The sequence below is a fragment of the Neovison vison genome, chromosome 6 (genome assembly GCF_020171115.1).
Source record: "Neovison vison isolate M4711 chromosome 6, ASM_NN_V1, whole genome shotgun sequence".
In the NCBI taxonomy this organism is placed as follows: domain Eukaryota; kingdom Metazoa; phylum Chordata; class Mammalia; order Carnivora; family Mustelidae; genus Neogale; species Neogale vison.
The window spans coordinates 201,395,039-201,421,264 of NC_058096.1; the positions used below are offsets into that span (position 1 = coordinate 201,395,039).

Genomic DNA, 26,226 nt, shown 5'->3' on the forward strand with positions numbered 1-26,226 from the left:
TGAGGATCCCATGCCATATTAGCCATGCTCTGGGAGAAAAATGTAGCTCATTAGGAGTGGAAATCTATAGCAGCTGCCAATCTTTCTGCCTTTGTTGTTGCCCAGCCTAGAACTTACTCTGTGTACTAGAGGGACTGGCTTTATAACCCCTACAACCAATCATCTCATCTGCCTCCAGGAGCATCCATCCTTCCAGCCCGAGTCTTTCAGCCAGAATGGCTAACCAAAGAGTCACCTCTTTGGACTGCAAGAGGCATCGAATCCCCCCTATTATCAGAGGCAAATCCCCAACGGAAAAGACATAATTTTCCTTTCTCAAAGTAAATCAAGTATAGATCTGCATTAATGAGATGTGTTATGTGAATACAAACTAACCAAATTGAGGAACTTCACAAAAGTTTGAAAGAAAGCAACATACACCAAGAGCAAGATGGTTTCAGTAAAACAGCCTTTGGTATCCTCAACTTGCTGTTTGGTAAATTAAGAAAGGTAGAAAGAGATAACCGACAGGTCAAAGAAGACTCGTTTGGATGAACACAAAGACGATATAAAAAAGTCAAAGGTAAAAAGACAAAAAAAAAAAAAAAGAAATACTTGGGAGTTCCATATTTTTAACTGTGGCTGGCCATTTTTAAGGACTTTTTTTAACATCCATAAATGGGCTCACACTGGCACTGGTGTGAATCATCAGCGACATCTAGTGGATCGTAGCGTTATGGTGTCTAGCCGCTGTTTGAATTCACACCAGATCTTGGACCTCAGTGCCTCACCCCTATCTTAATATTTTCTGTATGCAGAAAAAAAAAAAAAAAAAAAAAAGGTGACCTTGATTTGCTTTAATTCAGTAAGTCTGTCTGAGTTTAGTCTAAAGATATGAACACGGAAGAAACTGTTAAGTTGTTTAGCCAACCTGGCGAGGAGCATGGTTGGGAAGGACCTGAGAAAAATCTAACTGTTGTTCATGAGGAGGCCTGGGTTTTATAAAGCTACATTGTTACTCTGATTGATTTAAATAATTCAAGTGCAAGAAGAAAGGGTTGCACCGTAAACAAACACGGAGGTAGTAATTATGTGACTATGGCCAATGCTATTTCACCCCTGCCAAGCATATTATGCTTCAGACATTTTTCAAAATGACTTGACATTTTTTCTGCGTGACATGTTTTGGGTTTGATACAGTGAAAACAGCTGGTTGCCTCCTGCTGCCTAAAAATGCAGCAGCAGAGAAGTAATGTTGAAGGCTCCTCACTTTCCTGCAGGATCTCTTTAAAACCCTGCAAAAGGAGCTCGCTGCTGTCAAAAGCTGGTCAGAAGGCAGGAGGGTATTCGAGGAAGGACAAAGCCTTGGCAGGTTCTGAGCTCCTGGTTCCCATTCCCTACCTCGCCTGCCCAGGTCCTAATGTCTGACCTTGGGGATGGCACCGACCTGCCAGTCCCCCCACCATGGCCAAGTTGGAAAGCACCACCCACCTCCCAGCATTGTCATGACAGGTGAAGTAATCAGCATGGTGCCCAAGGTCAAGTCTGGAGTTAGGGTCACTAGATTGTAAACTCGGGGCTGGCAACAAGCATGTCTTGTGTGTTTCGGAGTACAAAGAGGGTTGCCAGGAGAACAAATAAAAACAAAGGACGTCCGGTTGAATTTAAATTTCAAATTTAACCGGGTATTCTGTATTTTACCTGGCAGTCCTTCCATTTGCCCAGAGTAGTCCAACAGTAATTATCAAGAGCTCCTCTTTCACTTTCAAAAGTCTCTTGATGTGGAGATAACTACTTGTGGATCCCTGACTCCAAGCCCACACCAAGCACTTGCCAATAACGGAAGAGACTCTTTTTTTTTTTTTTTAAAGATTTTATTTATTTATTTGACAGAGAGAGATCACAAGTAGGCAGAGAGGCAGGCAGAGAGAGAGAGAGAGGAGGAGGAAGCAGGCTCCCTGCTGAGCAGAGAGCCCAATGCGGGACTCAATCCCAGGACCCTGAGATCATGACCTGAGCCGAAGGCAGCGGCTTAACCCACTGAGCCACCCAGGCGCCCCTCTACCATGCATCTTATTTGACCAAAGGAAAGGCTCTTTTCTGGACGGAAACCCAAGGGAAGCACAAGTGTCTGAGATGGGTTGTTAATCTGAAAAACCACCCTCTGCTACATACTCAGAAAAATCTGTTTTATGAGAAAGGTTATTTGCTGATAGATCCATATTGATGACCCACTTGTGGGGACTTTCCCGCACTCGACACTGCCACGTGACAAGGCAGGAAGCATTTCCAGCTCTTTCTTAGCTGAGCCCAGTCCACACATAAAGAAACAGTCGCAGTGCTGACTTCCGGTAGCACATTCCAAAACAAATACAGAGGACAAGAGAACATAAAGAAAGGAAGGGAAGAGGGAGGGAGGGAAGAAGGAAGGAAGGAGGGACCGGAGGTTCAGAAGCAGAGAGCAAACAATAAAGGACTGAGGAGGGAAGAGAGAGGGTAGAAAAGGAAAAACAAAATGCAGAGTAAAGGAAGACACAGAGGTAGCCAGTACAAGCAGACATAGTATCTTCGGCGTAATATCTTTGAATGAAAGAGAGGATTTTCTGACTTAATGGAATGGAAAGAAATCAAAGTGTAAGATTTTGCAAACAGACACCGCCGCCAACGGTGGTTACAGATTATTTTGTAAAATGAAAAAAAAAATCAAAGAATGCATTTCTTCACAAAGAGAACCATTAAGCATTCAGATCTGACAGTTGACAAATTCAGTTGTTCTGTGGGGACACGGCACCTACTCTCTATGTGTGGCACATACGTTTCACTCCTCGACTGATCTCACTTCTGCACGCTAATTGGGGCTGGTATTTATGATGGGCTAATGACAGAGTCGGTCAGGAATGCCAAAACACCATCACTAATATCACCGGGGAAGAACGGCTCAGCAGGGATGTGCATCATAATTAATGTCACCTAAGAAATTATTTTCAACATTCAAAATATTTAAGGGGAGAGTTGGTGGTTATTTAACGTGAGAAACAAAAGCACTGTGTAATTAATTCCAAAATATCCCAACCCATGAAAAGGAGTGGAAAAGGCAAATATTATGACAGACCCGTAAAGTACAGTTTACGACAAAGATGGAAGGCTGAAAAAGATCAAAATAATTTGGAGCTATAAAAATTATTGCTGTTTTATGGGATTCTTGAAAAGTAAGTATATTTTAAATAAGGCTTTGGGGCCTGATGTACGGTTTGCAGACATCCTGTATCTTTAGAATATAAATAAAAATGTGTGTCCCAAGCTCTCTCCAACCAGCAAACTGACGACACAGGCATCTTCTTGCCTTCTCTTGACCTAGATAAGCAAGAGATCAACAGCCGCCTGGAAAGTCACCCAGAGTACACGTTCAGGTTGTAGTTAGTAATCCAACTGTCTGACCCAGAGGACTAACTCAACTCTCATGGAAACCCATCAACCTCCAGTGTGCCCTGAAGTGGCTCGTGTCTCCAAGGCTCCGAATATGCCGATTTTAACTCCTTGGTTGCAAAGAGATGACATGTCCATCGCCCGTCTAGGTCTCTAGAAAAGCAGCAAGACCACTCATTGAATCATGTCTCCCAAAGGCTATACTCTGTGCTGGTTAACAAAGCAGAACTATGAGATGCTCAAGGGCTGGGGACTAGCTCCTCCCCACATCCCCAGCACTTGACCCTGGGCTTGGGGTCTCAGTTATTTGCAGCTCAGGGCTTGCTCAAGGAAACCACAGGGAACCCTGGGGCTTCCCTGTGCCTGATAATGGAGGAGAGGTAAGCACATTGATTTTTCTACATTTTAGAGGAAAAGCCAGATTTGCTCTGCCTTGGCCATTTCTAGTATCCCCAGAGCAGTTCAGATGGGATAGAGCTAAGATGGGAGAGGGGATGAAAGTGATACCAGTGGCAAATTCCTGAGAAGGAAAAGAGCAGCAGAATGGGAAGGTGCTTAAACAACTCTTGAGCCTGGTTTCTTTCTCATGTAATCCTTAATCTGTGGCTCAGAGGAATTAAAGAACTTGCCCAAGAATTTGCCCAGCTATTAAATTGCACTGGGCTTTGAAATTAGATCAGCCTGACTCCTAGATTTACAATCCTTTATTAGTGGAGGTTCCTTCAAGGAGGAGAAGCAACTCTGGGTACTTCTCATCTCTTCCTCCTGCATCTCCTCGTTCAGCTCTGTGAACAAGGCAGATGGGATGCAGAGAGGCAGGAATGTGGGAAGAAGATGGAAGCGGGAAGCAAAGGCAGGGTGGAGGAACCCAGTGCCATGGACCACAGCAGTCCAGAAGCTATGGGCATGTGGCAGAGGCTGCCTCCTGGCTGCGTGTCCCATCACCCAGGGTGCAGAGCCCACCAGAGGTCCTGGCTCCATCTGCAGCTCCAGACCTGACTGAAATGCAAAACAGAGCCCTCCCCCGCTGGGATGAAAGCTTCACCATGCTCATCAGTCATGTAGTAAAGGCTGGCTTCAGAGAGGTGCTGGTCCATCAGGAACAGGGATCATCTAATACGCTTCTGGGCACAAAGGGAGAAAGTGGTTGTTGCCCTCAGGGTAAAAACACAAATAGATTCATGGCCTCCTCTGAACAACATGAAAGTCTGTCATAAAGAGCTCCTTTTGTTGCTTCAACATCAGACCTGTCTGCTTTCCTGGGGCCATGAGCCAGAAGCTTCTCTTCTCTTCCAACCAGGGTCCCAGGATCCTATCATCTGTACTCACTGCCTGGCCACAGGTAAGAACCATACGTCACTCTAACCATGACTGGCTACATCATTTGTAGGGCCCAGGGCAAAATGAAAGTGCAAATCCCCTTGTTCAAAAATTATTAAGATATTCAAGGGTAGTGATGTTACCAAGCCGGTGACATAGGCGGTTCCTGACTTTCTCCCCGTCATGAGAACAACTAGTGTGCATTCAAGGACAGGACACCACTGAGAGAAACCTAGAAGTGGAGGTGAGGCAGAAGCACCCCCTGCAGCCCAGAGACCCAGGCAGACAGCACTGGGGGAAGGAGAAGCAGCTACACTCCCTCCCCCAAGCCAGTGCAGCACCCAGCCAAGAGGTCCCCTTGAACACCCACTTCTTCCAGCCAGAAAAGGGAGCCTGGGGTGACGGCCAACCTTCCCCAGCATTGGGAGCCGCTCTGTGGGAGCCCCTCCTCTGATCTCACGCCACACCACGGGGGCTGCAGGGGACTCTTGGGGCCCAGCCCCTGGCAATCTGACTGTCATGAAGAAGGGGGAGGGGCTTGCCACAACCAGCACTGGGGCTTGGCAGACTGAGTTCACACCTGCAGCATCCAGCTGGGCCCCCCAACCAGCGGCTTTGCTCCCCTGCACAACCAAGTCAGGGTGTACTCTGATCAGAGAACTTGGGGCAGGGGGTGCAGCTCTGCTCTGGAGACCAGTTGGTCCGCACTCAGACAAGTGCTGAGTCACAGTCCCACCTGCTTGGAGAGTGCGTCCTGGCCCCCTCTGAGCAGAGGGGCTGGCCCAGGCTCCTGGAAGCTGTGTTTAAGGGGCAGGATGGCGGAGATGCTCCCCCAGAGTGAAGCCAGGACTGGGCGTGCAGACTTCCCAGGCTCTGCGCAAGCGAGAAGGTGATTCACAGCCAAGGCTGAAGTAGCTCCCGGCCCCTCCTATCCCCAGAGCCTGTTTGGGAGACTGAGGTAGGCTGCATTGCTCCCTGCCACCCCTGAGCCGGGCCAGGGGGCTGAGCCCTAGCTGTACCCCTATGGAGACCCCATGTGACCAGGTAGCTGGCCATGATTCCTGGGAGCTGTGAGGCCTAGTGGCCCTCGAGCCGAGAGATGAGCAGACGGAGTGAAGCCGGGGGCCCTGTGCAGCCCAGAGCTGGGGGTACCACAGGCTTGAGTTGAGACAACAAATTGCTTCACTGGGTTTAGAGCCACTTCTCCCATTGCATTCGGGCAGGGAACCTACTTTGTAGCTGTGACCCTTGCAGGTTCCAGTCTCCAGGCTGTCTGATGGGGGACGTCTGAAAGCACAGGGGGAGCTCCAGAGCCCACTCAGCAGCCCTATACACAGTGGCACTTGGAACAGAGAGCGCAGCCTGTGGCCTCTCCGCTGTCTACAGAGGAGCCCTGGTGGCCTCCCCTAACCAGGGACTTCAGCGCACACTCAGCCCAATCTGGGCCCCCAAACAATGAGCATGGGCAGCTAATTCACGGCCTCACCTCACACTGAATACAGCGCCCAGTCCGGACCATGCTGGCAGCCTGGCAGAGAATCCAGGCCACTGCGGAGCCCATCCTACAGCCTCACTTAGGGTGTGGGGGAGGGGGGGCTGAGACAACAGTCTTGCCCAGCTGTTCCCAGCCAGGCACACCTGTGTCCCTGTCCTCAGAGTTGTCGTGCCTACAAATGGACCATAATAGCAGGTCCCACCTGCCCAAACACGTTACCAGCAGACACACACAGAAACCCATACTGGGCTGACTAGCGAAGAGCTGTCTCTGCTGAGACAAACCTACAAACTCTCAAAGATGAGCCCCACTACTCAAACGCGCAGATACCAATGAAAGGAATCGAGGACCGTAAAGAATCAAATGGATGTTAGCTGAAGCGATTGTGCTAATCATGTCACAATACGTGTAAGTCAAATCATCGCGCTATAGCCCTCAAACGTATACAGTGAAGTACGGAAATTATCAGGAAAGCTGAAAAAAATGCAAAATGTAACATATTTGCCAAAGTGCAGAACCGAAGTTAGTATTTTCAGTATACTTTCACGTAAGTCTCCATATCCTATTTTTCCTTTCTCTTTTTTTTTTTTTTAAGTTTTTTTTTTTTTTTGGAAACCATGTCTTCCCATTTAGATTATCTGGATTTTTTTTTTTAAAGATTTTATTTATTTATTTGACAGACGGAGATCACAAGTAGGCAGAGAGGCAGGCAGAGAGAGAGGAGGAAGCAGGCTCCCTGCTGAGCAGCTGAGCAGAGAGCCCGATGCGGGGCTCGATCCCAGGACCCTGAGATCATGACCTGAGCCGAAGGCAGCGGTTTAACCCACTGAGCCACCCAGGCACCCCTCCTTTCTCCTTTATGTAAGTTGATGTATTAACTTTTATACAATAAAGCAAAGCAGTGTCAAATGTACTGTTAAGAAAAAGAAAGTGTTATGGCCTCAAAAATTAATTAATTTTAAAAAATAATTTCAATATGGCAACAGCCCAGAGTGTTAAACCAAGCTTGGGGCCCTGTATCCCCATATAAGACGCAGGCCCAAGAATTCAGTCCTGGCTCTAATATTCCCAGGTGGGTCAGAGAGAAGCCTCAGGCCAGGGGACTGAAAGTCTCTCTGTGACACAGACTAAGGGACTTTCTGCTCAGGAAAGCGAGTACATATCAGGCGATATAAACCCTGGGCCTGGGCACAGAGCACACGCCCCAGAATCAGAAACCAGGACATTTCTGACAATCAGGCACTGGACAACAATCTGTCACCAGTGACATGCCGGTAGCCACAGTCGACAGAGGCTGACCACACCAGATCTCCGCGTTCGATGCCAACGCAATACCTAATTTTTCAGTGCCAGCCTTATGCCAGGTATCATGCTCAGGGCCCAGCACAAGATGCATACAAGACCCACTTGATCTTCCCCGGAACCCCTCTGAACAGTGTGATCCTGAGGCCTAATAAGAGAATGAAAAGGCATGGGTGCAATCAGTCTGCTGCCACAGGCTCTGGTCTCTGGCTTCCTGGGGAGGCTACCATAAGGCAAGCGGCAGACAGAATGGATATTTACCCACCAAACCACCACTTCTTTTTCTCTTCAAAGAATACCTAGAAAAGTTAAATTTTGATGACCCCACATATTTCTTTGGTAACTCTCTAAGAAGCATCCCAGATGAGACTCACATCCCCTTTGCCTCCACTGTGAATACTAGCCCCCTCCCCAGATGCTACTGACAGACCTTGTCCTCTGTAATGATAGACATACATAAGCACTCACTCTCTCTCTGCGTGATCTTTTTTTTTTTTTAAGATTTTATTTATTTATTTGACAGACAGAGATCACAAGTAGGCAGAGAGGCAGGCAGAGAGGGAGAGAGGAAAAAGCAGGCTCCCCACTGAGCCCCCCAGGTGCCCCTCTGCGTGATCTTTTTTTAATCTAAATTAGATCACATTGTCCATGTAATTCTTAATCCTGCCTTTGATTTTTAAAGTTAATATATGTTCTGGGCAACATCCTAGCAATTCCCTGCGTATGTGCTTTCTCCCTTTTAGCGACTCCCTAGTATCCCATTCCATGCCGCTGCCCCAGTCTCCTCCGCCTCTCCCACACTAGTTGACCTGAGAGTGTTTCCGCAGGCGGATGCAGGATGTGGGGTTGATGGTTCTTAGGGTCTGTGCATTTTCAGTTTTATAAACTTCTGTAAACCTGACCCACAGGGTGGCTGTACCGGCAGAGGGCCACCTCCCCCGGCCTCACCAACATCTGAGATCATCACCGTCGTCACCATCAGCCATCGGCACCGCCATTATTTTGCCAGCCGATCAGTACAAATATGTCACTGCTTTCATTGGTTTTCCCTTGATTCTTAGTTGAAATTGAGCAGCTCTTCTTTGTCCGTGTAATTCTTCTCCCGTCAACGGACTGTTCATGTCCTTTGCCCATTTTTCTACCGCTTCTTTGTGGCGGATTGATATGAAGGAGTTTTTAATTATAGGATCTTTGTTATTGGTATGAGGGGCTCTGTTTCTATCCCAGGTACTAGTCCTTTGTCTGTTGCAAACATTTCTTGAAACATTTCAACACTGGCAACATTCTCTTCAGAAGTCCCTAGCACCAGAGTCCGTGGAGACCGGTACAAACCCAGAAAAAGGCACTAACGTTACAGCCCTTGGGGGCTTCGGTGCACAAACTCCAATTTGCTATTTCCTTTGCAAAAAAAAAAAAAAATCCTCAGCGTCCCAGCAGACAAGATGCTGGAAATCACCATGAGGGTTGCTGCACGGTGACCGGCACAACCCCAGGGGATTTCTGACAGTAATCGTTACGAGGTTCAATTATCTGCTTTACAAAAGCAGGGCTCATTCTCTCTCTAGCCAGTGAACCCTGACAGGCAGACACTACAATTAGAAGCAAAGAATAAATTAAAAGCACATCTTCTCTGCCATGTGGAATAATGAGCACCGGGGCAGACTTATTCATATTCTTTAAAGCTATAAGTGAATTATTAAAAAAAAAAAAAAAAAGACAATGGACAAAACCAAGAGGTGGTTCACAAGGTTCTCAGTGATGTGGACCACTTATCTGCTGTTGAAAACACGGATGAGAATGCATCTCTCACCCCAAGGCCCCTCGAATATTTTTTTCTTCCGTGATCGTCTGAAATTTACTCCCCTAAATATCTTATCATCCTGAAATGAGAAGTGGCCTGGGGCACCGTTCTGCTCAGTGGCCTGAGTCTCTTCTTCTCATATGTATTCATTAAATCCTTATCGCCAGTGGGCCCTGATTCCCAACCCTCAACATGATAACCGTGCAGCAGGAAATAGTTACCTCTCCCAGAAAAGCAAATACAACAACAGCTCTCCCCCCACAGAGGCCAGGTGAACTTTCCAAATCAGAGCTGGATTCTGCCACATGGGAAGAACATACATCAGTAACTTGAATCCCACCAGCAGACACTCCCAAGGGATCCCCCAGGACCTCCTTGCTCAAGTGCAGGAGTCACCTGCTCGCCTTTTACCCATTTTTAATCTTTTTGACTTAAAGGTAAGAGGAGAAAAGCAAGGGAAAGAAACAAAGAGAGAGCCCTGGGTGCTTGACTCATGGTGCCAGGCACCTCCAATTGCTACTGGCTTCCTGCATGCCCCCACAAGCTCGGGGAAATATTCTGGAATCTTTTCCTTTATAGGTAAATCCAAGAAAAGAATGAATGAATGAATGAATGAATGAATGAAGAAATTAATGAATGAATACTCAGGGTATCCCCTTGGTATGCAAATGCTGCAGATGACAGCTCTCCCCACACACCACTCACAAGCTCGCTGCAGGATCGTATCTCACAAGGTGCCTCTGGCTTCCTCTGAGAGCAGAGCCCCCCGTGCCCTGGGAAGAGCATCCTGTGGCCTGTAAAGGGGGACTTGGGACAATGTAGAAGCAGTAGCATTAAACATGGCAGGAGACAATGCTGTGGCCCAGTGGAGTAGGAGAATGAAAACAAGACCTACTCAACTCGACTGCGCGCAACCCATACCTCTGACAGTCTGCTTTCCAAGTTCATTACAACCTCCAATCGCTCATCAACACCAGCTCTGAGAAAGGCCAGGGAAATGAGCATCCATAAACAGAGGAGGCTTTCTAGAACGCGTTAAGACGTAAGCCTCATTCATGGAATCGAAACCAGTTCATTGCCGACCCTAGGCCTATCACTGGGTCCCGTGGAACTTTGGGGAACGTAGCTACCTTTTCTAAGTGTCAGTTTTATCATTTGTGAAGTGGAAGCAATAATAATACCCACCTCCACCAGACTGGTGTGAGGGTTAAATGTGACGGTGAGGTTCCCACCAACCACTACCTCGCCCGACAGTCTAAATTATAAGACACACCTTGGGATTCTGAGTCAAGATCCCGCAACTCCTCTCAAATGATACCCTGAGGCAGGAGAGGGACCTGGCAGAAGGTATGATTAAGATTCAAGGTTAAAACCTGCAGCTGGGGGGCGCCTGGGTGGCTCAGTGGGTTAAGCTTCTGCCTTTGGCTCAGGTCATGATCCCAAGGTCCTGGGATCGAGCCCCGCATCGGGCTCTCTGCTCAGCAAGGAGCCTGCTTCCCCCCGCCTCTCTCTGCCTGCCTCGCTGCCTCCTTGTCAAATAAATAAATAAATAAAATCTTAAAAAAATAAAAATAAAATATATGAAACCTGCAGTTGGGATTATGGCATAAGAGACCCATAAAGTCTATCTTGGTGTCTCCACACCAAAGGGAATTTTGCTGAGTTTAACCTGATAGTTAATGTTGTCTCTGGAGTGGAATAAATAAAGCCAGAGACAGTTAAGTTCCAGACATCTGTCCCCGCTAAGACATTTCTAAGAGCGCGGTGGTGCTCCTGGAAATTTAAATGGGAAGGCATGCTCCCAGAACCACCTGCTCTGCCGTTCAAGGTCATTATTTATTCAGAAGGTCACAGAAAAATTTGGCACAGAGAGTCAAAAAGAAGTGTAGAATATAATAAATGCCTGGTATTTAATAATGAAGACAGAATACTTCAGGCAATTACAAGAGAGATTGCCCTTAGAGCCCTTCCTGAAACTGGAACAGGAAGAGAAAATATGTCCTAGCAGGAGTCTCCTGTTTGTGCGCCTTGTCCGACACAGAAAGAAACCTGTTTAAACAAGGAAACCAGACTGAGCAACTAGCTAGCCTCGTGTTCCAACGCTGGCTGATGATGATGCGGGGAAATTGTTCCAGGTTTTGCTCTCTCTGCTTACTTGGAGGAGAGGCCTCTGATTGAATATCTGCCACGCACACCTAGGAGGGTACAGGCATGGCCAAAGGTGGTTTGAGTTCAGCCCACCTTTGGACATGAAACACCCACTCATGAGGCCCACCACGTTCCCAAAGAAGCATGAAATGGCTCACATGCTAAGCCTGGGCAGCCCCCCTGCTGCAGAAGTGACTACCAATTCCAGAAGCATCACCTCTCTTCTCTTTGGCAAATGATGCTTTTTAACCTCCTTCCTCATGGGTATCTAACTCTTGAGGTGATCCTTCATTTTTCTCCCCCAGTCATTCAGTCCCTCTTAAGATATTCACTGAGTCCCAGTCATGTGCCTAAGCCCCAATTGCAATGCCAAAATCCAGATGTGGAGTCTGCCTCACGGAGCTTGCAGTCCGCAAAGGAGGCAGAGACTAAATATGCAATTATAAGTGTAATCAACGTCTCTGCATATCGAGACTATTGGTTAAAATAATCATCACAATGGTGACGATGGTTACGTCAAACTGGGATCATCTTCTGTACTAGACAGTGTGCCGAATACTCCATATGGCCAAAAACCCCGTGGGAGCTTGACACCCATATGGGAGAGTATCACCAACCTAATTACACAGAAGAAACTAGGACTCCGACAGGCAAAGAAATTTGCCCTGGGTCTCGCCACGAGCCAGGAAAAAAGCCAAGGGTCAACCCAGCACCTTTCAACCTTTAGAAGACATTCTCTGGATAACTAATACCTCCTCATCCAGAATGTTAATCAACAGATATAATGAATCCTCTTTCATTGCCTCATAATCAAAAAAAAGCATTTTGAACAGACTAAAGCCAGCCTTGGTCCTCTGTGCTCTTGACCTGAGTTTCAGAAAATATTATATCAAGCTGTAAAACCTTCTCCTCTCCATTCTTGCTTCTTTTCATCAGAACCACCTCTACATTTCAGCCCGTCTCATGGAGTGAAATGACAAAAGGCTTTAAACCTAGAAAAAAATGTTTCCTCGTGGTGGTTGTATGTTCTCAGTCACCTGAAACCTTTTTTGGAAGGTTTTTATAGGAAGAAGCCTATATTATGAATACATTCATATGCACAACATAATCACTTCCAAATAAGTCAAAGCAAAGGTTTGATTTGGTTCTGAATTTAACTATACAGCAAACAAAGGTTTGGAGCAAAGCAAGTCATTTCATTTCCACAGTTAAGTTCTTAAAATCACACACACACTGCACACAAACGGACACATGCATACACACACACATATATACATAAAACACTCACATACACACACATATGCACATACATACACACACGTGTACACTCACTCAAACACATGCACATACACACATGAACACATAGGTCCTTCTATATTACTCATAAGAATCTCTTTAAACCTAAAATAATAAAGTTGTTGATGGGGGTGTCTGAAAATAATACAATCACGGAATCTTTTCTTGAAATCTCCCTTTTTCAAGTTTAAAATAGGAAGTATATTATCTACTTAGAAGGAAGGTGGAGGAAGAAAGAGAATTTTTTTCTCAGAGATGTTTCCCTGAGTAGAAGTTGCTGGATTTCCTTCAAGAATGAGCATATAACCTATGGAGAAATGATTGCTATCCTTCCCATGCGAAATGTCACAACCTCGCAGACTTAGGTAGCTCTAGATCAGGGAGGAAAATCAAACTAGCTCTCCCCCCACACTCCAACTCCCCAGTGGCCTGAAGTAACATGAAGTCTGACAGATCACATGACTTTCCCAAGGTCACACAGCTGATTAGCAAAACTTCAGGCCCCAGGCTACCTAATGAAATACTTCAAGGAAGAAAATTATCTTTCCCCCTTTAACGACTACCAGCATGAGAAAGGCTGTTTTGTTTTCAATGTTATTTGCTTATTTTGTCTGTTGTTTGATTTTGCTATGGACAAACAAGTGCAATGTAATATCTAAGATTTTCCATGAGGGACTGGCAGATTCTTAAAGATTTTAACGGTATTCTAAGGGGATGACACTGTTGGAAATTCCCTTCTTAGTAGATACAAAGATTCAGATGACTTCCAATCACAACCATTTTGCTGCTGAACAGTCACTCTTAGAAACTGATCATGTCTCCCCCAGAACTCCTGCTTGTAATGTGAGAGGCTACCCCTAATACAGACATACTACATCTGGCTCTGATTATGCCAAATAGGAAGGTAGGTGGGCACCTGCCCAAAAGAGGAAACCCAAGTTGTAAGAGCATGTTTCCCTTCTAATTTTTCTCCTTTCCAATTTTAAACATGTTCTCTATAGGTATATATCTGTTAAATAAAACAACTTGATAAATATTCATTTAATATAATATTCATTAAGCATAATTAATTTGTTTATAATTAATTAGTATATTCATATATTTGTAACTACATACTGAGTAGCAGAAAAATATTTTGGGGTGAGGAAAATTAGCAAATTCATGAATTTATTACAAGTGACAACAAAAGCCAACTCTTTCAATAAAAGGCTGCCATTAATATATGAAAATGTCTTTGACTATTACAGCAATAACTGAATCACTTCTGGTCAAGCCATTTGTATTTATTTGAAGAAAGGATCAGATGTTTTCCCAATTAAAATAAACAGATGACAACTTCATAAATTACTCACAATGCACTGAGGTGCTCATCAGTCAACTATGGATTTTAGTAATTATATCACCATTGTGAATTTCAATTAATTCTAATAAGTACTCGTGGACGTCCACCACATGTCAGGTGCCTGCCCTCATGGAGCTTACATTTTGCCGATGGAGACAGAAAATAAACAAGCAAACCCTACTGGTGTGCTCAATGAACAGGAGAAAGTGAGTCAGGAGCAGAGGAGACACAAAGAGTTGGAGGCAGCTGTTAATCCACATTTTGAGCAGGCTGTGTAGTACTCTGTAGGTACATGGGGAGTTCATTTTTTGTTCTCAGAATGAGTGAAGTATGAGTGTAAGCAAATACGTAACCCAACCCTGTTTACGTTTTGAAAGGTCACACTTGTTACTATAGAGAAGACAGATGTAATTTCCAACTGAGGAAGGGTCTCCCTTATGTTTATGATTCTAATAATATCAGTAAAGCTATGTGTAATCATTTTTACAAAGTCCTTGTATTTTATTAAGAGATTTTTTTTTTTTTTCAGGGCACCTGGCTGGCGCAGTCAGTAGAGCATGCAACTCTTCTTGATCACTGGGTTGTCGGTTCAAGCCCCATGTTGACTGTAGAGATTACTTAAAAATACAATCTTTTTTTTTTTTTTTTAAGAGTTTTTGGGGATGCCTGGATGGCTCAGTCGGTAAACCACTGCCTTTGGCTCAGGTCATGATCCGAGGGTCCTGGGATCAAGTGCCACCTTAGGCTCCTTGTCCAGCGAGGAGCCTGCTTCTCTCTCTGCCTCTGCCTGCCTCTCTGCCTACTTGTGCCCTCTCTCTCTGACAAATATATAAATAAAATTTTTTTTAAGAAGAGTTTTTCATTTTATGGGTTTCTGGGTCAGAATTTACCACTTTAAAGAATTTCTTCTTGAAGAATTTGATAGACCTTTTCAATAACCCATGATAACTATCATCTTAAATTTCTTGCCTTACAAGATTTTGTCCAGTGTAAATTAAGGTTCATATTACAACTTGTGGCTCCATGACCCAACATAAGTTATTGGTCTTTGAAGCCATCAGACTTGGGTATGAATTCTGACTCATCCACCCACTGCTGTTAAACCTTGGGCACATCACAGGGTCTCTCAATCTTGTTTCTCCATGTGTCAAACAGAGATAATAACAGTATCTATTTCATAGGATCATGAAGAGGAAATAAATGAAATAATGTCTGTTAAGTGTTTAAGCCACTGCCTGCACTTAATACATTTTTTTATTTTATTTTATTTTTTTATTTTTTATAAACATAAACATATAATATGTTTTTATCCCCAGGGGTACATGTCTGTGAATCGCCAGGTTTACACACTTCACAGCACTCACCATAGCACATACCCTCCCCAATATCCATAACCTCACCCCCCTCTCCAAACCCCCCTCCCCTCAGCAACCCTCAGTTTGTTTTGTGAGATTAAGAGTCCCTTATGGTTTGTCTCCCTCCCAATCCCATCTTGTTTCATTTATTCTTCTCCTACCCCCTTAACCCATGTTGCATCTCCACTTCCTCATATCAGGGAGATCTTATTTCACTAAGCATGATACCCTCTAGTTCCATCGTTCCACTTAATACATTTTTGATAAGGGTGCCTATTATTCTTATCATTGTTACTCTAGTCTCTTCATATTAACTAATCAACAAAGAGAAATATCCTATGAAAGAAGTTCTAATGTGAAGAATTAGGATTACCATACCAAAGACATATTGTAGGCATTATAAACATCTACATCACAAACTAACCTGAAACTATGAAAGATGAGGATTAATTCATCTGAGTACATATTAGGTGCTTTATGAATAGGCTTAAGTGAGAACAGAAAATTTCTGTTGAGTTGTCTACTTTGTGGATTGCCAGCAAGTTCAAGTTTTACTCAAAAAAAAAAAAAAATCAATAGCAGTTGCCAAATCCCCAGACCACATAGATACTTGGTGAAAAATCAGCAACTTAAGGACACTGCCACTGCTGCCAAACAATTTTCTAGAGAAAGATTCAAGGTTAATTTCAGGGGTCTGCCAATGACCTCTGCAGTTAGCTCTCTTCACAAAAGACATTACGGTTTCTAAAATGTACTGTGGGAACTCTGAATATTACAATTAAAGAGCCACTAAGGGTTTACCTAACATTACTGTAGATATTCCACAGTGGTCCTGGTGTCCCAAAATGCCCCTGTTAGCCAAAATGGCTGATGTCCAAAACACTACAAGCACACTGTGTATATGAAAACCATAAAACTAAATTTTAAAAGTATTTGTAAATTGGAACATTCAATAAAGTTTAAACTGGTAATGTTTCATTGTGTTTAAAATATATTATTTAAAACAAATGTGTTTTAAACAAATATTTATTTTAAATAAGTATTCCCAGCTTTGAGAAAGCCTGATTGGGAAAACCCAGAAGTTAAAAGAAACACAAAAGAACCAATAAGTTTGTTAAGAAAGAAAATGCTCTCAAAAGCAATAACTCAGACTTCTACAACCACTATTAGCTACAAATTGAAATAGACATGGTCATGATTTAAAAAAAAAAAAAAAAAAAAAAAATATATATATATATATATATATATATATATATATAGTAGCAAGAAAACTAGGACAGTGAGGAAAACACTTAGGCATTTTACCAAATTGCATTTGTTAATGAAATTAGATACAAGATCCAGAGTTTCTAAACACAAAAGTAGCATAGAAAAAAGGTCACTAATATGTAAATGTTGTACAGACACATAAAAATTAACTTTGAAAGGAGCAAATAATACAATTTTCCCCCTCTGATCTATAAAGTAAGATGACTGGTCAAATAAAACCAAATCAATTATTCTCACTATTAAGTTGCAATTTTTGTCCAAATTTGTTAATATTAATCCCTCTATTGGGATTTAGAATACATGATGGTACTAATATAACTAAGCTGTAGAAATGATAACTTTTTAAGAAACAGTGTTTCCATTTTAACGAAAATGCACTTTTCTCTTTCTTTCAGCCAGAAAATGGCCCTGTTTGGTACTTTTGGAACAAAGAAGTCAATATTTATGTAATGTTAGAATGCAGAATATCAAAACACTGGAGGATATCCTGCTATATATGATGTATCATTTCTGTCTCTTCATGCCATAAGTAAGTGTTTCCTACTACGAATTAATCAAATTCAATAAACTTGGTATTTTTAGAACACCTAGAACATGGATGGAACTATATTAAAATATAATGAAGAAATTTATAAAAATCAGTCAAAGCTATGATTATGATGCCCATCATACAAGAAAAAATTACTAGACACATGAATAATGGAAAGAAAAGTCACTTCAAAATAAAAAAGGAGTCAACAGACACAGAAATGATACAGGTGCTGGAATTATCAGAGAAGAAATTTTAAAATTTTGTAGCTGTGTTCAAGTACTTAAATAAAACAACAATATAACTATAATCAGTTCACAGACAAGGAATTTCAGCCAGAAATAGAAACTATAAAAAAGATTTAATAAAAATCCTCAAACTAAAAGTGCAATATATAAAATAAAACATTCACTGAATGAGTTTAACAGAAGAAGAACAGGTCAGTAAACCTGGAAACTAATTAACAGGATATAGGTTGGAAACAAACAAAACAGAGCCACAGGGACCTGTGGGACAAGGTGAAGCTGTCTAACATAGGTGTGACTTAAATTTCTAGAAGGAAATTTAAAAAGAATGAGGCAATAAAATTTTTAAGAAATCATTGTTAAATTTTTTTTATTTATTCATTTATTTTATTTATTTTATTTTATTTTACTTTTTCAGTGTTCCAAGATTCATTATTTATGCACCACACCTAGTGCTCCATGCAATACGTGTCCTCCTTAATATCCACCACTAGGCCATCCCAACCCCCTATCCCCCTCCCCTCCAAAGCCCTCTGTTTGTTACTCAGAGTCCACCATCTCTCATGGTTCATCTCCCCCTCTGATTTCCTCCAACTCCCTTCTCCTCTCCTTCTCCCAATGTCCTCCATCTTATTTCTTATGTTCCACAAGTAAGTAAAACCATATGATTCATTTATTTTAGAGACAGAGAACATGCATGTGAGCAGGGGATGGGTAGAGGGAGAGAGCAAACCCTCCAGTAGACTCCACCTTGAGTGTGGGACCCAACACTTAACCAACTGAGCCACCCAGGCTCCCCACTGTCAGAACATTTCCAAATATGTTAAGAATATTCAACAGTCTCAGCAACCTCCAAGTACAATATAAAGAAAATCACATCTAGAAATACCCTTTACTTATCACACTATACAGTATACTGAAAATCAGAGATAAGGAGAAAAGTCATAAAAATAGCAAAGAAAAATGACTTACTGTATACAGAGGAATAAAGATAAATATGATGGCTGACATCTCATCAGAAACATTAAAGATCAGTAGAGAATGGGATTATATCTTCCAAGTGCTAAAAAAAATCATAAACTGTCAAGTAAAAATTCTATAACCAGCAAAATTACCCCTCAAAAATGAAGGTGAAATAAAGATATTTTTAGGTAAACAAAAGCTGAGAGAAGTTGTGGTTCCCAGACGTGCAATGTAAAAATATAATAGTAAAATAAATAAAAATGCTAAGAGAGGTTCTTCAGGCTGAAGAGAAACGGTAACAGATGGAAACTTAAATCCATAGGAAGGGATGAAGAGCGCCAGAAATGGCAAATGTGTGGGTAAATATATTGCTATCTTTTTTTCCTATTTCATTTCTTAGAAAACCGCTGATTAAATCAAACATAAAGCCAAATAAAAATAACGCTTTTGTGTTATTTATAACATGTACGGAAGTACAATATACCATAATACCACAAAGTTTTTGTTCCACATGAAGTGGTACTTCATACACTAAATTAAGTCTAGATACACTGTACACTTAAGTTAAGGATGCTCACTGTAATCCTTAAAGGAACAACTTAAAAAATATACTTTAAAAGGCAGATTAGAACTTTCCTGGGGGCAGGGGTCACATCTCAGTTTGTGGAAGACCCACAACCTAGAACAGTGCTTAATATATACTGAGAACATTCTAGAACAGAGCCTAACATGTACTGAGTCCTGGATAAATGTTAAATTAAGCAATACATAGACATATGTGAATAAAATTAACAGCATAGAAAATGGTGAGCATCAGAAAAGAAGCAGAAAGAAAATGTCACTAGAGTTTAGAGGTGAGAAAAATTATTATATGGAAAGCTGATAAAAGTTTTGCACTTATGGGAAATAAATAAATTATGGGTTCTCTATGTCTGGGGTCATTTCTTCTAGCTGTGGTGGCAGTGAACTCTAGACTCCCTACTCTGCTAAGGCTCACTACTGGGGGCTTTGCTCCAAGGTGCCTTGAACTCCCAGGTTCTGCTAGTTGTGCATCGTGATAATGCCCTGTCCCTCTCGGTCATGTCGCTGATCATGATTGAAATGTAATAATTATTTACTTCACTGTGGCTTTAATATACATCACTACTGTTAGATGGTGCATATTGTGAGAAAAGACAGCATCCGCTAAGCTCACGGTCATACCCACAACAGACACTGGACACAGAGGAGGTTAAGGACAACTACGCGTTGCATGGCCGCTGCACTTGGGAGATGGATGAAATCTTAGAAACTGTCTAGATGCTACAAGTGCATCATTTCATGGAGGATCAAAGAGACCACAATGGCAGATCTCTGAAACACATAAATGGTCCAGGTAGATGGGATCTACTGGAACCCACATTTCCAGACCTCTAGACCAAGGCTCTCTGGGTTGGGTCAAGTAGAAGTTCCATCTGCCACCCCTTCTTAAACTTTCACATGACCAACAGTCAGGGTCCCGTGTCTCACAGGGGACCACCAGACAACTCATTAACACAAAGCCCAGTCCTGCATGGACCTTATGAACAGCTGCAACATTCTAGCCAAATGAACAAAAACAATAGTGTGTGTACACAGAGAGTGTGTATGTGGCAACTGAGAAATGGCTTTCATTTTTAAATGTGCATGCACAGAGATTCTGGGGGAACATTTACATGTCAGTCTTGAGCATATATGACCTGTGGCGCCTAACTAAGAAATATCCAAATGTAATATCTTAAAATGCAGAGGACTAACGTGATTACCCCACCACCAGCATGCTGATAAAAAGGAAAAAAAATGGGCATGGTCTCATAAGTTAGATCAGAAAGGGAGGGGTGTTACTTTAATAGAAAAAGTGCAAACCTCCTTCTCTTGTCATTTAATTTCTTGTAGATGTGACCCCTGTGTTTCTTGATAATGCACAAAAAGCAGATTCACTACCTCTAGGAAAAGCATCATTTCTAATTCTGGGGACGGGGTCTTCTGTGCTCTGCTCCTCCCTCCAAGGAGCTCGATGCCTCACTGAGGCAGAGAGGACAAGGATGGATTGGATTTTGACAGGAGGGCATGAAAAATCTTGTGAGGATCGTGATTTCCTCTGCTCAGAAAGAACTTCTACTAAACCCCTCCTATGGTTATACCCAGAACATGCGAGTTTCCCCAGGGCAAAGCCTCACTGACGGGCCGGAAGGTGCTGCCAGGGAAAAGGACAGCTCTGCTCTCCTGCTCTCCGCTCCACTGCCCTTTCTCAGTCTTTCCGGGAAAAGACTTTCTTCTCCCTGTGAATGCTGATACAGGCTCCTACAGTGGCAGACCCTGGAGCTCCTAAGCCAGCCCCTCCCTTCACCAGGGCCCCCCTCAGCAAGGACCTTCCCACTCTAACAGGTCTGGCCAGGAGACAGCGGTGGGAGGCTGCCCCCGGGAGGGTGATGTATCACCACGTGGAGATTCCCCATCATGGTGTCCGACTCCTTCCCTCCAAACGCCTGACCCCAACATTGCAGTTAGGCCACTGCATTTGCAAGGTAGGTCTGACTTGGGGATGACCAGGAGGGGACGTTCGAGATACTCCATTCCCCAGTTCCTTCCCACTCACACTTTTGTTATCCCTCTGCATGTCCCCAGGCTTTTTATTTTCCTATTACTTACAAAATAACAAAGAAAAATTATTATAGAAAACTTTGCAACTGCAAAGGCTTCTGTAGGCTACACAATTCAAAACCACGTTTGGTTTTTTTTTTTTTTTTTTTTTTTTTCTGCTGTGCACCAGCTCTGTGCAATTGGCACTTACTGGAGACAGCTTTCAAAGAAAATATGTTTGCGGTTCAAAGATAAGCAGGTTTTTAGTAAACTGTCAAAAGGACTTTTTTTTCATCTTCTTCACTGCCAATGGAAAAACCCAAAAAGAAGGAGTATGTAAGAGGGGGAAAGCATTCTCTCCAAGTTATGCTATATGTATAGACCTAGTTTTCTGGAAATTCATCAATGGATAGGATAATCGGGGCCAGCGTCTGCTCCCAACCACTCTCGTTGGGTTGAATGAGGGCAAAACAGCAAAGTAATCGTACGTTATAATCAAGACACAGGTTTTTTTTTCAATTGTTATTATTATAATTATCCATCTCATATAAGCTTTACATTAAAAAAAAAAAACCCTATGTTAATTCAAAGCACAGAATAAAAAACCAAAGATGCCCTTTAATAAGGGCTGTTCTGTTCAGTTATAACTATAAATTGCCCAAATGGAGAGATATCAGAGGGTAAAGAACAAAACCAAGAGAAGACCCATCTTGGAACCCTCAGGTCACCCGTGGAGAGGGACAAGTCAGAGAGAATGCTGAACCGCCCCTCGTGCTAACAATAAAGTTTCCCGGCCAACAAAGAGGACCAGGCAGTTCCGGTTTCCATGGAGGGTGCTGTATGGTGGGCTGATTACGTGGGCTACCCTTCCAAGGCTGGATTCGGCTTGTTGCCCCCATATAGTATTTATTCAGAATAAGCTAATACCGTGTTAGAGGATCTTACAAAGGGGACTGCTGATATCAAGGCCAGAAGCCCATGAGAAAAACATCAACCTCTAAAGAGACTGTAAGACAACATTTAAATGAAAAATAAAATCCTGCCCATCAAGGAGGCATAACTTTCTTCCCACAACTCTTGATGATTCTACCAATGAGAAGCAAATCCTTCACTTTCAAAGCACTGATGCAGACTCCCATCTAAATGGAAAGAGGCAGACCCATCATTTCTTTTCCCTTTTGGGGAGAGGGGTCTAAGACTCGAAGCTAAAAAGTTCAGGAAATTTTACAAAAGCACCGTTTTGTTTGGTTTGTTTGTTTGTTTCTGTACGGAAACAGACTCCCAGCTCTCTCAGAGCTAATAGCACAGGGACACCCTCCGCATTAGCTCCCTACGAGCAGATGGTAGTCTGAAATTTTTTTCATAAAAACAATCCACTGGCAGGGGTTGTCAAGAGGTCAGTGGAACCCAGATTAACAATTGATCAGCTCTAATGGACTGTTGTAGCAATAAACCCAGAGCCCGTGCGCAGACCTGCTATCCCAGTGACAGCGATGGGGCTGACATCCAAGCTGTTAAGACTTGCATTTAATAGCATTGAAGCTCTGCGGCTTCAAAACCTTCATCGGAGAAGACCTGCGTTCTTCCACGCACATTCATTTTCTCAAAGCCTTCTCTTTCACAGGTTCTCACAAAAACACACATGGTTTACTCTGACCCAAAGAAGACTTCGCCAAGGTCTGAGGTCCAGGTAGTAAATGGCAGTCTGTAATACTGACAGATTATTTCAACCTCTACTCTCATTCAGACCATAGCTATAGCCTCTGATATAAATTGGGCTCCCCTTCTTTGTGCCCAAGAGAACAAAAACTGCAACTCGTTTTCTCAGTCTCTCTCTCTGTCTGTCTCTCTCCTTTGGAGAGAGATGCTAATGCTGCATTTACGCCTATAACACCACATTTGACAAGGGAATCAGCTGCACTACACCAGAATTCCACTAAAAGCTTCAGTAATAGGAAATCAGAACATTCTTGAAAGTAACACTCACTTCTTAGGGACAAAAAAGGATGGTTCTAGGTTAGCTGAGTTAAACCACAGAACATTTGTCCTCTGCTGAAGAATAAATGATGGGTCATTACATCATTACCTCCCTTGCCCATTCATGTTTTGTAGACAACTGATCTCAGAATAAAATTGACTAGATGATCCCTAAACACCACCAGATTTTTCCAATAATCTTTTTCACTCTCCTATAAACTCACTGCTTCCTGTTGGACCAGTGGATGCAAATATTTGGTCCAGGAAAATCCAAGAACAAGGACAGTCTCTCCCATAAGTATAATATAAGGAAATCAGGAAATTCAACATTAATCCATCATTATTATCTAAAGCAGAGTCCATTTTCAAATCTTAGCTTCTGGTTCTGGATCTGTCACATTTCATTGTTACACATATCTTGTATTCTGTAGTCTAGAACAGGTCCTCAATGTTTCTTTCTCTTTCTTGACCTTGGAAGGTTTGAAGAGGAGTCCAGCCAGTTACTCTGTAGAAAATTCCTCAATCCAGACTTGTCTGATTTCTTTTTAAGATTTTATTTATTTATTTGACAGACAGAGATCACAAGTAGGCAGAGAGCCAGGCAGAGAGAGGGAGAAGGAGGCTCCCCAATGAGCAGAGAGCCCGATGCGGGACTCGATCCCAAGACCCTGAGATCATGACCTGAGCCGAAGGCTAAGGCTTAACCCACTGAGCTACCCAGGTGCCCCTTGTCTGATGTTTTATCATGATTAAATTCAGGCTACACATACTGGGCAAGAATTCTACATCAGGATGCTGTCCTAAAGCTCAACACACATCCGGAGGCATTTGATGTCCCTTTGTCTCATCACCGGTGACACTAACTTGGATTACTTTTTTAAAGTGGCATCTTCCAGGTTTCTCCCATGGTAAAGTTGCTATATTCACCTTTGTAATTAATAAGTAACTTGTGGGCAGTTACATTGAAACTATCAATGTTCTGTTCTTCAACGAATTCTTTCCTACTAGTTTTAGTATCCACTGAAGATTTTTGCCTGAATTATTACCCGAATCTTCTATCTCCACCATCTCTCCTGTATTTATTAATCGACATGCTACTATAAGAGCTTTCCCTATTCTTTGTCATTTTTAAAAAAAAATAGGCTCCATGCCCAGCTTGGAGCCCAATGTGGGGTTTGAATTCCAACCCTGAGATCAAGACCTGAGCTGAGAGATCGCGAGTCGGACACTTAACTGACTGAGCCACCCAGGTGCCCTGAGCTTTCACTTCTTATTTATGTATATACTTATTTATCATCTATGTCTATTTATTTGTATCTTATTTGAGTGGACCCTTAGAACTAGAGGGATTCTTATTTTACTCAACATTATAATCTCATTTGAGTTTCTCTGAGTTGGGCTTTGGTAACTTACAACAAGAGTATTCCACCAGGAGAAGGAGAAGGTTTCTCTTGGCAACACATTCAAGAGGTCCTTACAACCCTCATAGTCACAAAGTTGCTTCCTGATGCTTCCATTCAAAATCTCTGTCCCACTCTAAGAACTCCAAATGCTCTGAAGAGGAGGCACACTCAAAATAAGGCCAGTACAGGGCCCCTGGATCTTCCTACAGCCACCATGTAGACCTGGCTGGAGGCAGCAAGGTGCTTCTTCAGCTGACTCCTCTGCCCCTTCTCCTGTGCTTTTGTTCAAAGAGCTGGGCTGGCCTCCCTGCCCCTCTCCTGATGTTACCAATAGTCCCTGGCACTTCTCCACCCACCCCTACCCCCAGAAGCTCTTGTGCTTGGCTACAGTCCTGGTTCTCTTTGCTTCATATGTTGGTGTTTATGCCTAAGAAGGACCACCAAATGGTGGGTTTGACAGTTTCTCTTCCCTCTCCAGACCCATTCTTCATCCTTCTGCACATAGCTCAACTTCAGAAGACTGAACTACATCAACCCCACCAGTAGTTGGCTTCAGCCAATGGTGGGTACAGCAAGATATCAGAAGGCTAGACACCATGATCAGGATATTATCCCCCTAAATTTCATCTTTCTAGTTCACCAGGATTGGCTGTGCATCTCTATCCAAATACCCTTTCCAGATAGCAACTCTACCTTGGTTCTGGAAACCACTCCTTCCTCTTGCTCCTCAGGCCAGGAGTGTGGCTTGCCCTGGGTTAACACCATCACTTGTTGGTTTCTTGGTTTCTCTAACCATACCTTTGTAAATATTCCCTTTATTAAACTTTCTTCAACTACCCCCATTTGGGTGAGCATTCTTTTACCCATAAAATATAGATGGCAAAAAATATAGATGGGGAGGGATGAGAAGAGGTTCATCCATGGAATGAAGACACCAAAGGCTATTTTTGTAACACCACCTTCTTTGTGCTTGAATATTTATGTCTGCCTTTATCATTTCCAATAAATGAAAACACAGCAAAATAAACACTACTTCCTAACTGTGACCACACGCCACTAGAAGAGATACATTCTAGCAAAGCACAGACTTAAAGATTAAGATTCACTCCTTCTGTTTACCTAGCAGTGAGGAAACACCACAGAACTCAAAATGAGAATACAGATAAGATTTCCTTCAAGAGGAAGAGGAACTCAAAAGAACCTCCAAGTATTATTCGATTCATTTGTTACCTTTTAAAATGTTTCCTATGCACATGGCAACATCAAAATCCTTCTCAGCCGAACACAGATATGCCATAGTCGGATAAAAGATCTACTGCAGAAGTTTATTAAGTAGATGTTCTAACCCCATTTCAGTGAATGCTTTAATTTTTAGATACAATTAACAGTCAATTCAAGATTACATCCATCACAATTTTGCTTTCAGTCAGGGAAGCGGGATTTACACATATTCTGCTGTCTATCTTATCAATATGCCATTAGGAGTCCTGATGATTATTGTTAGTTGACTGGTTACGTCCTCCAGAACTGGGGAGGAGTTCATCCAGATCTGGTTCTAAGCTTGTGCATGAGTGGGTGTCGTTACCAACTATAATTGTCATGGTGGAAAACGGTTGGGGATCACCACCCTGCCTCATCAAGAAATAGGCACATTTATTCCAACTCTGTACCACTCTCCTGAGAGCCCCTCCATCCCAGGTACTGAAAGCAGGTTTTTCCAGCACACTTCATGTTTCTCATTCGGCAGCCAACACATGAAAAATTTAACTCAACCA

General features: G+C 42.9%; 1 protein-coding gene across 3 annotated transcripts in view; it reads right to left on the reverse strand.

Annotated features, from left to right (window-relative positions):
- Nucleotides 1-26,226, reverse strand: part of CACNA2D3 (calcium voltage-gated channel auxiliary subunit alpha2delta 3) — an 863,447-nt gene that overhangs the window by 589,491 nt on the left and 247,730 nt on the right. The window lies entirely within an intron of this gene.